Source organism: Phalacrocorax aristotelis, chromosome 10 (assembly GCF_949628215.1).
Source record: "Phalacrocorax aristotelis chromosome 10, bGulAri2.1, whole genome shotgun sequence".
Lineage (NCBI taxonomy): Eukaryota > Metazoa > Chordata > Aves > Suliformes > Phalacrocoracidae > Phalacrocorax > Phalacrocorax aristotelis.
Genome location: NC_134285.1, coordinates 13455891 through 13467675, shown reverse-complemented (window position 1 = coordinate 13467675; position 11785 = coordinate 13455891). Strand labels below are relative to the sequence as shown.

General features: G+C 42.2%; 1 long non-coding RNA gene across 1 annotated transcript; it reads right to left on the bottom strand.

Moving 5' to 3' along the window:
- Window positions 1-4504: 4504 nt before the first annotated feature.
- Window positions 4505-6611, bottom strand: LOC142062638 (uncharacterized). Its single transcript, XR_012662520.1, has 2 exons — window positions 6130-6611; window positions 4505-6018 (listed from the first exon to the last, which is right to left on the bottom strand). It is a non-coding gene; the product is annotated as an uncharacterized LOC142062638 (long non-coding RNA).
- Window positions 6612-11785: the final 5174 nt, after the last annotated feature.

Sequence of the window (11785 nt, the reverse complement as noted above, 5' to 3'; positions counted from 1 at the left end):
ATGGGAAGCTTTCCCCTTGGCTTCAGTCTATTCCAGGCACCTATCATTTTGTGTATAGTGCTAATTCTTCTGTGATAGGATGGGTCCCCATTGGGGTAGCTAAATGTGTTAAGTACTTCTTTGAAATAAAATATTATTTCTTTTACCTTTTCTATCTATAAAAATTTTAAACGGCAAATCTTCTAACTTGCTTTGCCTGCTTATCCACTGAAAGAGATTAGAGCATAAATATATATGACATCCACATTATTATCACATACATTCATTAACAGCAATGCTATCACAGTGAATACCAAATGAATTAACAGTGGCAGAGCAATAAATTGAAGTGTTTATATATTTCTTTCTCACAGCTTACAAACTCAAGGTTTGTTCCTGACCTTTGGTGTAAAACTTGATGATCACTGGTAAATCAAACGTGATACTGTTAGTACTCAGTGCCACAGCTGAGACCTTTTCACCCTGGAGATGTAGCATAATTTTCTAAGAATTTTTTTTGTGGATTAACATTAATTATCATCCATACGTCATGAAGGATTAACATCAGTAGGAAATAAACTAATTTCCATTCCAGACACTTCCCAGTTTATTCTTGCTCGTCTGTGATGATGCATTTACATGATACAAATTCTCTGTTTAGAACCTCACCACTTTGTCTTTGTTCTTGGGCAGAACTAGCAAGGGTCTGCCACCAAAATGTCTGGGCTCTTTGGGTTCTCAGGTGGGCTCCAATGGGTGAAGACACCTGAAGGAGGGATTAGAAGTGAAACAGTGACCAGTTTCCAGCTTTTATACATTTTGTGTATTTAATCTTGTAGAGGAAAAGAAATTGTGTATACCAGTCAGGTTGCAGGCTTGGTCCTTTTCATTTTGTTAGTTGATCTTACTGTCTCACTCTGGGTCATTAAGGAATTATTTTTCCAAAGGAGCAGATCTCAGCCTTTTTTCTGATAGAAAATCCTGAGACAGAGGTGCTAACCCCTATTTAACAGTTTTTATATTGTGAAAATAGGCTTGCTTTGCTTCATTAGCTGCCATGTACCTAGAAAAAAGTTCACAGACAGAGCAAAAAGCAGAGCTTGAGCTGATTAAGGTTTCCAATTTTTAGACACAAACAACACCTCTTGGCTAGTGGTAACCATGAGACCAACAGTAAAACATGTAGGTGTAGGAGTCATTTCAGGTTAGAAATATGCAAATGAGAGGGGAGATAGTGAGCCATTTTTTTCCATACTGTGCCAATATAACATTTCTATAACAAAAACAGGTGCAAAACCATCAAGACAGTGTGGCACTTACTCATGTGTAAGAACAAAAGCCATCTTCAGAATAATATCCAGCTGCTTAACTAGGAATGAAAAACTGATCTCGACTTATGTATACATGCTTTGTACTCCTAGTTGCACATAAGACTAATGCTGCCACCACCTATGTGCAAAGTACTGCAAAAAGCATCAGCAACGCCTTCAGCAGCAGCAGCTGTGGACTGCTTGAGTGCAGGAATGCCTGAGAGGGAGGACCCAGGTCACCCATCTTAGTCATTCATCTGTTAGGTCTCTAGTATAAGGTGCCTATTTAGGGGAATCGCTATTCATTTTTCCCATCTTCTTGTCTTTGAGTTTGTTATGAGCAGGCTAAATCATGAATCCTTGCCTCTAATCCCGAACATCCTGCAAAAACCCTAGCTTCAGTCCACCTGAAGGAAGGTCAGGGAAGGAAAAGTTGATGAGGGTCAGGTTCCTGGTGATGTTTTTTCTTATATATTTATTCTAGTAGTGTTGAACATTCACACATGAGGTGAGGTGTTTCCAGGAGCTGGGCAGCACAGGGGAGGGAATGCGCAGCAAAACCCAGGAGTTTACTCCTAGCCCACTGCAGAGGTGAGCTCTGCTGCTCGACAAGTGACTAGCCCAAGGACAGAGGCTTTCAGTGCTGCCCTCAAGCTTTGAGCCGAGTAACAGAACAAGGTCACCCCAAAGCTCATCTCACACACCACATCAAGAGGTGGCAGGTGGAGGACTCGGGCAGAATGGCTGTGGGAGTCCTTCCTCTGCTACAGACTCCCATGCAGCTGTTCTTACGTCATCCCACCATGCTGGTTGGGAATTGGACCTCAGCTGTGCCCAGGGAACTCAGTCAAGTGTCAAAAACCCACTATGACATGCTGGCGGTGCATGGGATGGGTAATTTGCCTGCCTCTCCCTCTGCTGGTTTGTCCCTTACCCCACCTTGGCTGTTCAGGCATCTAGACTCTTTTTATAATAGCAGGACTTAAACATCACAGTGATCGGTGTGCCGACACTGGCTCAGTGAGCAGCTATGGCACACGGCAGCACTAGGAAAACAAGCCGCTACTGCGCTGCCTGGAACCGGCAGCGAGCCGAGTCCTGCGGCTCAAGCCTTTGCTGTTTGTAACTCCTACGCACCGGAGCGTGCGCAGGTAGCATGGGGCACTGTGGAAAGGCAATGGGCTTTTATACCTACATAATACCCAGTCCACTGGAGCCCTGGTTTCTTCATAGAAATGAGCTACGAAAGAACCTGTCTACTAAATATGTGAAAAACAATTTTCCTGCTAGTTAGCTGATTTTTGTCTTTCTTTACATTAATGTTTGTAACTGCACAAATCCTTCAGACTCTATGTGCTGGGCTGTGAGGCTCTGTACTGCTATAGGTACATTTCTTGGCCACCACAATGTCCTGGGGAAGCTTCTGGGCAGGACAGTTTTGCCACTTCAACACATTTTTGGGTGGAAAGTGAGTACAGACAACAGCACTTTTGAAGTGAGGCCACCTCTCTCTTCAGAGGAGAGAATTTTTCAAGCTCTAAAGGCTCACTTTGGGTTAAGTTCAAGCTTTATGTACAGCTTTGGTTCAGTTTTACCTTTTTCCCTAGCTAGCTGGCTTGGCCCAAGGAACAAAATGATATGTGTTCAGTGACTTTAATCATCCAACCTGTGTTTTAATTCCTGCCCTAGGAGGACTGTAGGAATAAGCGGTAGGTGATCTGTAGAAATCACCTGTAAATATTTAAAAGTATTTGCCAAGGCCAGCCAAACTTCCTAGGGTGGTTTTGCTGTAATGCTTTTCTTTATCTCCCTTGGCTTCAGATAAAATGTCAGCTCGTGAACTGTAATAATAGTCTTCCCCTTCAGATTTATTTTTTCCCCTCAGTTTTGATCTAAAAAATTCCAGCACTCAATACAAAATTTCTCACCGGGAAGATTTCTCTGATGGCTACAAATTCTTACAATATCTTTCCAGCACAGTGCCTGTCACGAGGAACTGCTGCAGCCTTTCAGCAGCTTTTCCAGGACTTGCAGAGCAGCTGCGATGTCTTTCCATATTTTACGTTGCTGAACTGAGCCTGATGATGGCAGAGTTGTTTAGCTCCAGGCTGCCGTACTGTAAGGCATCACTTACAGAACTGCTTACAGATGAATTGATAACACTGATGCCATTTGAGCCCCCCTTCCTCTACAGCAGAGACTCTCTAATCCACAGCAGTATTAAACACACTGAAAAAGTGGGGGGATAAAGCAAGAAAAAAAAAAGGGAGTGAGAAAATTAAAAAGTCCTTCACTCCAATGTCATTTCAGTAGACCAAGGTCACAGTGGGGCCAGATGCTAGTTACAGCTCAGCTCAAGGGAGCAAAGGTCTCTGGAGGGTTGATTGCAAACAGTTCAGACTGCTCTAATCTCCATGGGCTGCTTGCAAAAAGCAAAACCACTCCTGGGGACACCTCCAGCATCGGGACAGCCACACTGCGTTCCTTCCTCTGCAGCTTTTATGTTCTCAGCACAGGGAGTTGGCTCCTGCGCTGGGCCTACCCTGGGCATGGGGGGAGGATGTTTTTAAAATCTGAAAGTGTTGAAATAATATAAAATGTACCTAGTAAGCAGAAATGTGGGTACAAAAGATGCCACAATTTTGAAAGGGTTATAATGGTAAGGAACTGCAGATGGTAAGGGCCTTGAGAGTTGGTCCTGAAGAGGGACACTGTAAACATCAGACACTTATGTACATACTGCTCACCAGCTCTGGATGTCCGTCTCTTGCTAGACCTCACTGCCATTTTGCCATTTTTGCCAAAAGTTTGTGTGGTTTTATTTTTTTTTAATTTTATTTTTATTATTGTTTTGAGTTTCATCTAATTTCCCTTTTAAATTACAGCCTTCTGCAGAGCCTCGGCCAAGGGGGGGTCATAGAATCTCTAGTAGTGATTTCACAGACTTGTAACTGAACAGAAGGGGCAGGTGTAGACACTGAAATAAATTCCAGTGAATTGCCACTGCAGTCCTTGGTCTGCACTGGAGTCTATTTAACACTGTACGACGAGTTTCCAAAAATCTTTTTGTGGGATCCTCCCAGGAGTTTTATTACAGCTAACAATCTTGCTCAGTGCTACTCAGAAAACATTAGATTTGCTGATATAATTTCTCTCTTGTGCCAATTTTCAAGATACCATAAGTAAATGATTTGGCAGAAACAATACCATAATCATAAGTGATAATCAGAAATTTTAATAGGATAAGGCAAGTCTTAGCGAGTTCTTGTTATATATACAGGTCCAAAGTGTGTTAAGAACAAAAAAAGCATAAAATAGAAGAGAACTGAAATGCATGAACAACACCTGCTAGCCACAATGCATGACTACCCAGGGGCACAGGTCACACAAACCTTTTCTCCTGACTTAAGAGGGAGCGGGTGTGTTGTGGGCTATTTCACTGTGTCAGTGAGAAAGCTCCTGCAAATTTTTCATGTCTCCACACTCCAGAAAGTGGAAAGGGTCTACTAGGCAAGTTAAAAATACCCTTGTGAGCTCCTGGTCCCTCCATGAGGGAGCACTGCCAGGGCAACCCAGATGCAGGCAGCCATGCACAAGTCAGCTGTGACCAGCTTGCAGAGCAGATGTAGCCCATTGTCAGAGTCCCAATCTGCAGGCTGGGTCTGCCATATGTGCCTTCTGCATGTTGCATAGCCCAGGCATGCTGGGTCCCCTCCAGCTGCAGGCAGCTGCGAAGCCAGAGGAGGAAAAGGGGAGGCTTTTCTAGCTGAGAAGCCTGGCTGGTGGTTGCTCTCCTTCAGCAGCTCTGCCCTTGACTCTAGTTCTAGGCAGCACCCTGTTTAATCCCATGGCTTCAAGCCAGAACTTCTGGCTTGAAGTGAGCCTACATGACCTGGAGACAAGGTAGACATTAAAGCAGTTTTAGTAACAGAGGTGCTAAATCTTTCCATATGGTATCTTAGATCCAGCTTAAGGTGCCTGTGAGCAGTTCTCTGTAGCTATGCTCCATGCAGAAACCCCTGGCTCTCCCCAGAGGGTTTGTGGAACATAAGCTGTATTGAAGACTTGTGGAAGCCACTGCTGATTTCAGGTGACTTCAGGCATTACCTGGTATCACAGAATCCCAGGTTGGAAGGGACCTCAGGGATCATCTAGTCCAACCTTTCTGGGAAGAGCGCAGTCTAGACAAGACGGCCCAGCACCCTGTCCAGACGGCTCTTGAAGGTGTCCAACGTGGCCAAGTCAACCACTTCCCTGGGGAGATTATTCCAATGGTGACTGTCCTCAATGTGAAAAATTTTACTCTTTTGTCAATCGGAATCTCCCCAAGAGAAACTTGTGTCCATCCCCCCTTGTTCTCTCCATGTGACTCCATGTGAAAAGGGAGTCTCCATCTTCTTCGTAGCTGCCCCTTAAGTACTGGTACATGGTGATGAGATCCCCTCTGAGCCTCCTTTTCTCAAGGCTGAACAAACCCAGCTCTCCCAGCCTATCCTCACATGGCAGCTTCCCAGTCCTTTGATCATCTTGGTGGCCCTTCTCTGGACCCCTTCCAGCCTGCCCACATCCTTTTTGTATAGAGGGGACCAGAGCTGTACCCAGTACTCCAGGTGTGGCCTGACCAGTGCTGAGTAGAGAGGGATAACGACTTCCTTATAGCTGCTGGCGATGCCCTTTTTGTTGCAGCCAACATCCTGTTGGCCTCCTTGGCCGCAGCAGCACACTGTGCCTAAAGAGAAAAAGATGAGGAAGGTGGAAGGACACTATTTTAAGACCAACGCTGAGCTACAGTATCATATCTTTGCTGGCAATGGACCCCAAGATTCCTGCTATCACTTACCCATTTGTGTGCTATGCCTTGCACAGTCTGTTCCCGCCCAAGAGATGTGCTAAATTTTCTCGAGCAAGAGGCATCTTCTGCAGCAGTTGAAAGGTCTCAAACAGGAGCTCTATGCCAAAAGCAGGAAGTGGCTAGAGAAAACAGTCATTTCTGTGGCAAGAATCAATCAGGATTTGGGACAGTTAACATTTCTGGGTCTGCATTGCAAAACATCCTAAAGTTTGGAATCTCTATCCATTGAAAATAAATACATATATAGAGATATCTGTGACCCCAGCTCCATTCTAAGGGAAGCTACTGCCACAGCAATGTACTGCTTGCTTGAAATGCAATTGAATCTGCACCTGTGCTCCCTTTGCTAGGCTGTGTACTTGGCTTTCCAAGTTTCACAGATGCTAAAGAGAGTGAATGAGCAGATCTTAAATATCTCTCTAAACTGACACCCCACCCCTCCCCACACACACACTGGGCTTCAGATTGTGCTCCCGATTACTTATGTTTAGCTTCCAGGTTGGGAACACTCCCAGTATTCCTGACATTGGGTTGCAAACACTACCAGTAAAACAAATATTTTTTTTTCTTTTAAAAGGCATTTCACTCCAACAATCTGGAGTTGCAGCGTGAATGACTGGAATTCATTTTATAGAATATGCTTCCCAGTCAGAATGAAATTGGCAGTGCAACCCCTCCACCGCCCAGAATTACTTGGCTAAAGTAGTAGCCAGCTGAACAAGTAAAAAAGCACAAGAGGATTAAACCAACGATGCAGCTCAAACAGAAGAGCAGTTGAACCCTCGAGCGTTTCAATACACAGCTGATTCAGCAAAATAGATTCACATTCAAATGAAGGATGTCACTGAAAAAGAAAACCAGGCAACTTAATCAATAAAGTGTGCAGCCTGTCCTGGTACAGGAAAAGCAGCAGATTAACAAGCCAAACAGAAAAATTAACTGGAAAGAAAAAGAGTCATAGCGAGGAAAAACAGTGAAATCAAAATATGTGAGCTTGAACAGTTTCAGCTTGCACAGCTGCATTAGAAATACTCAGAGGTGACACTGTAAAAATGGCCAACGCAAAATGTTCCGGAGTCACTTTTTCTCAGGGTAAAGTCCTACTGGTTTTGCCAGGACCTTGCAACCCCAGTGGAAGCCATGTCCAGCAAAGGTAACTCACAGAGACAGGCCACTGCCCCATACTTTCTTGGGACTAAACCTGGCAGTGTGGGACTAGAGGACCTCAGAAAACAAAAGCTTTTTTTTTCCCTCAATCACAGATTTTATAGGAAGGGGGATATTAGTTAATTCAAGATTGCAAGCTTATTATTTTCACCTAGATACAAGTTGGTTTTTTATAGCATACAGATTTATTATTCTCTGTGAACCATGCAGAAGTGGATTTGATTTACAAAAATATTTTTACTTCACTGAACGTTTTGAAAAATGGTATTCCAACATAATGCAGCAGAGAAATTGTTGATGAGATTCATATTCTCATAGTCACATCCTCCTCACAAGAGATTCTGTACTCCTCAGCTGCTGCAAAGGTTGGGTGGTCCCACTCGCACAGTGTTGTTCCTTGTGCTTGCCTGGATATCAGACATTTTGTAAGGAGAGAAGGGCTTGCTTGGGAGGTGCAATGTTTGTCAGTACCCGTGTCCTTGAGGTCTGAACACAGACAGAAGCTGCTATTCCATCACCTTCCTGCCAACAGAGAAATCTGCTCAGAGAAACCTTCTCACAAGAACAAACCTTCTTCACAGAAAAGTAAACAGGAAAGGCTGAGAGAGCAGCTGATTGAAGGACATGCCAGTGCACATTAAAATATTTGCTAATTGCAAATATATTGTCCCACTGTGCTGCCAGCTCCAGCTCTGACTCACATGAAATGTCAATTGGCTCCAGATTGAATTTTGTTGTTAATAACCTCATCACTCGCCTATCAATTCTGCCCAGAAGAGAGAAGACTGCAGTACCGCCAAAACCTGATTTCCGATTTCTCGTTCTGTTTCTTCCCTTGTCCATTTCGACTTTATATTGGGGTAGTTATGATCTGCATAAAGCAGGCTGCAATGCTGAATATGACCTGAAAACCTAAAGACTGAACTAATATTTAGATTCCATCTGCGATGTTAGGGAAGAGCCTTGTTGAAGCTGATTAGACAAAGATCACGTGCAAGGTTTTGCCATTTGTTGCAAGTTTTTCTAATCAGCACAGTGCCATGAATTAAGAGGCTGGACATCACTCAGCAGCCTGTGAGCAATGGGCAGGTAAATCTTTCCAAACACAGGTAAAGCAAAGTTAATAACTTGAACACATCAGACAGAAGAACTGCTTCTATCAGAAAAATATTCACTCACATGAGTTAAACATTCAGGACTGGTTAAAAATCACAGTGTAAAAATACACAAAATGAATGCTGGCTTCTCATGCTTGGTTTTGGGTTGCAATGTTTATAAGGATAAAGGAACATAAATTCCCACCTGCTGATTGAAACTCTTTCCCTTACTCTTTTTGGATTACTCCTGGTTCAAGTACTAGAGAGACGTTAAAAGAGAAACATTTATAAAAAAGAGAGACGAAAAAAATATTGGAAGTAAATCAACAGAGAATCAAGGCTGCCTTTCCAATAACAAGGAACTTGCAATAATTGTTCAAATCAGGTCTATATTTGGAATTGTAGTTCTAATCCAATAAAGTGTGTAATTTCAGGCCCATAAATAATCCCCGTTTTTAAGGGGATTTAAATTTCACTGCTTTGATGGGCTGGTGATACTATAACAGGAAAATGGTAAAACTAAATGAATGCTATCGTTTAACAGGATGCATTTATTTGACTTTAGAGTTTAAAAGGCTATGTTTTTCACAGTATTTATCTAACCACCCACTTATTTTTATTGTGTTTCTGAATCTAAGGAGGGTGCTTACCTTCAGCAGGACAGGAATGTGGTTTCAAAAGAGCTGATCAATATTAACACTGCACACTACTATATATTACCTCTACTTTGCATAAACTACCTTGGAGAACCAGCTAACGTGTAATTTATGCACAAGAATATATCTGCATCCTTTCTGAATATGGGTTTAAAGTCTTCCTCTGTTTTTAATCTTCAAACCGTTAAAAACTGTTCATTAAATATATTGTCTATACACCTTTTCCAACAGAGTTTTGTCAGTGTGTTGAATTATGCATAAAGCCCACAGTGAGATAGATGCATAAAACTGCAGTTTAGCTAGGTAGACATAAACATTGAGCAAACTTTGTTTAATTAGTCACTAAATAAGTCATTATGCCTTTGTTGACTGACTGACGTTTTTAAAGTATCCCTGACCCTTCTTGAAATGTCTGCCCTTGTTATTTGTTATTTTAACAAATATTTGATGCCATAATCTGGTGCTTAAATATCCACTATTATAATTCGGTGCTAATGGCAACACTGAGATGACAGAATTATTAAACTGGATACAGAGTCGTCAAATTTTAAGACAGCAAAATACTCACCTGTGACATGTAGCATATGGCAAAAACCTGAGAAAATCATCAGCGGAGTTAAGAATAAATGGAAGCTGTGTTCCCTAAAAAATATAATCTGACATGCAAACATGGATAATCTTGAAATGTACTTGACAGTCTGTGATTTGAGTCAATAGATTACAAAATTGGAGGCATGCAGTACTGCGTTTTCAAATAATAAATTACAGCATAGCTCATAATGCTGAACTTGGTGTGCAAACAAGCTGTTTTTTCTATATACTATGTAAAGATTTCATTAAAATACTACAGCTAATTATGCTTCCAGCATTTACAGAGTCACACGTATTTATCCAGTTTTGATTTTCTGGTGCCCATCTCATACATAAGCAATTTTGATGTGCAGTGCTTAAAATTACAGTGTTTATTAGATGCTTTACTGAAGCAGTACAGAAACAGTCACTCTGCCTGTACAAATAGATCACCGAGAGCTACACCATATTTCCCAACCCATGACGTGTGCACCTTCATTATCTACTCCAGCAATTTCTTTCAGTTAGAAAGGCTCCTTAAGGTGACAGAAAACAGCTAAGCAGCTTAAACCATTTCATTCTCTTTATCTTGCATTCAGTTCAGGGATGGGGTTCCAGTACACTGCGTACAAGACATCAGTATCATCCTCCATTTGGGAAAGAGCATTGCTATCGTCTAACCTGGCTGCTCCTCAAGAAGACAAAGAGCTGTTTCAGACACTTTTAAGAAAGCAGGATTTACAGTTTCCTTATGTGACATTTCATTTTACTCTTAAATTTCAAGACTCATCATAACAGTACACATTATTCAAGTGTTACGTAGTTTTATACACAGAATGAAAGCAAGGAAGGATTTGGGAGATTTTAAAAGAAATCTGATTACATAGTTTCTTGCCAAGAAGAATCACAATAACAACTTTGGAGTAGCTGCTTGTTCCACCTGAGACTCCCAGTGCTCCAGCAAGAGCCTCTTCCCTCTGCTGGCTCTGAGCAGACCTGGACACACAGCAAACCCTGTTGGCCAACAGTTGACAGATGTCTTCATCTGATGGATCCAGCAAACTTGTTTTGGTACTTTGATTCTGTGCTTTAGATTCAGTCTAGTCACACAATATCTCTCCTGCCTTGCAGTGAATGATGCAATATAGGTACAGACTTGCACAACACACCATTCCCCACTCAAGAAGAGGGAAGACATTTCACTAGCGTTTAATACAATTCCTTCTGGATCCACTCCAATATCAATTAATGATTTAATTGGAGACTTTCCAACATGAGAAGGAAATGTTCTGCCTCCCACTGTGCACTTCTTAGCAAACACAGATTAGAAATGCAACCCACCTGAATTAGCCTTCCTAGAAACAATTCTGCACCTCTTTACTTGTGCAAGACTGAAAGCAGATGACCAAATTAAGTGTCCCTCAAATAACCATTCCCACAGGGGCCAACATCAAGACCATCACTGGGAGATGGTGGCAAGAAGCTAAATTATTGAAGTTTGATGTCATGTTGAGCGGTGCCTAGCCTTTGCTACAGGTGCCTGGTCTAAGGCAGGAAGGAAGCAGTGGAGTCGGAAGCAATGCACCTGACAGCAGGGAGGGCTGCGGTGGTGCCAGGAAACACTGCGTTTTCCCACTTTGCTTACAACAGTTTGCAGCTGTTAACAGGGAAGTCTATTCACACTTTCACTAAAGCCTTTACCACTGTTCTGAGAGCATAAAACCATCTTAAAATGAGTGGATATCACGGTTCCACCAATTTAAAACCAATTTTGACTGTCAGAGTGGTATAAAGGAGTTTTACTATGTGGTAGTAATCTGATCTCGTATCTGTAGAGGGGCTGATTCTCTTCTCATTTACATCAGTTTTATTTTCATATAACTCCATTAGTTTCAGTATTTATTTTTGCATGATTGACAGCAGAATTATGCCCAGCATAATCACATGTGGAGTATCAAAATCCAACTTGACTAATTTCTAAGTATTAGCCACAAATGCTAGAAGCCAAAGCGGAATCTCATTGAAGTAGTCTCCTAGTCTGCTCTTATTCTTATTTTCCCATTCATATCCGAGTTAGACATGCCCGTGAGTTACAGAAGGAAGTATGAGGAAGGAGCCAAGGAAAAGTAGATAAGACAACCTGGCTTCTACTCA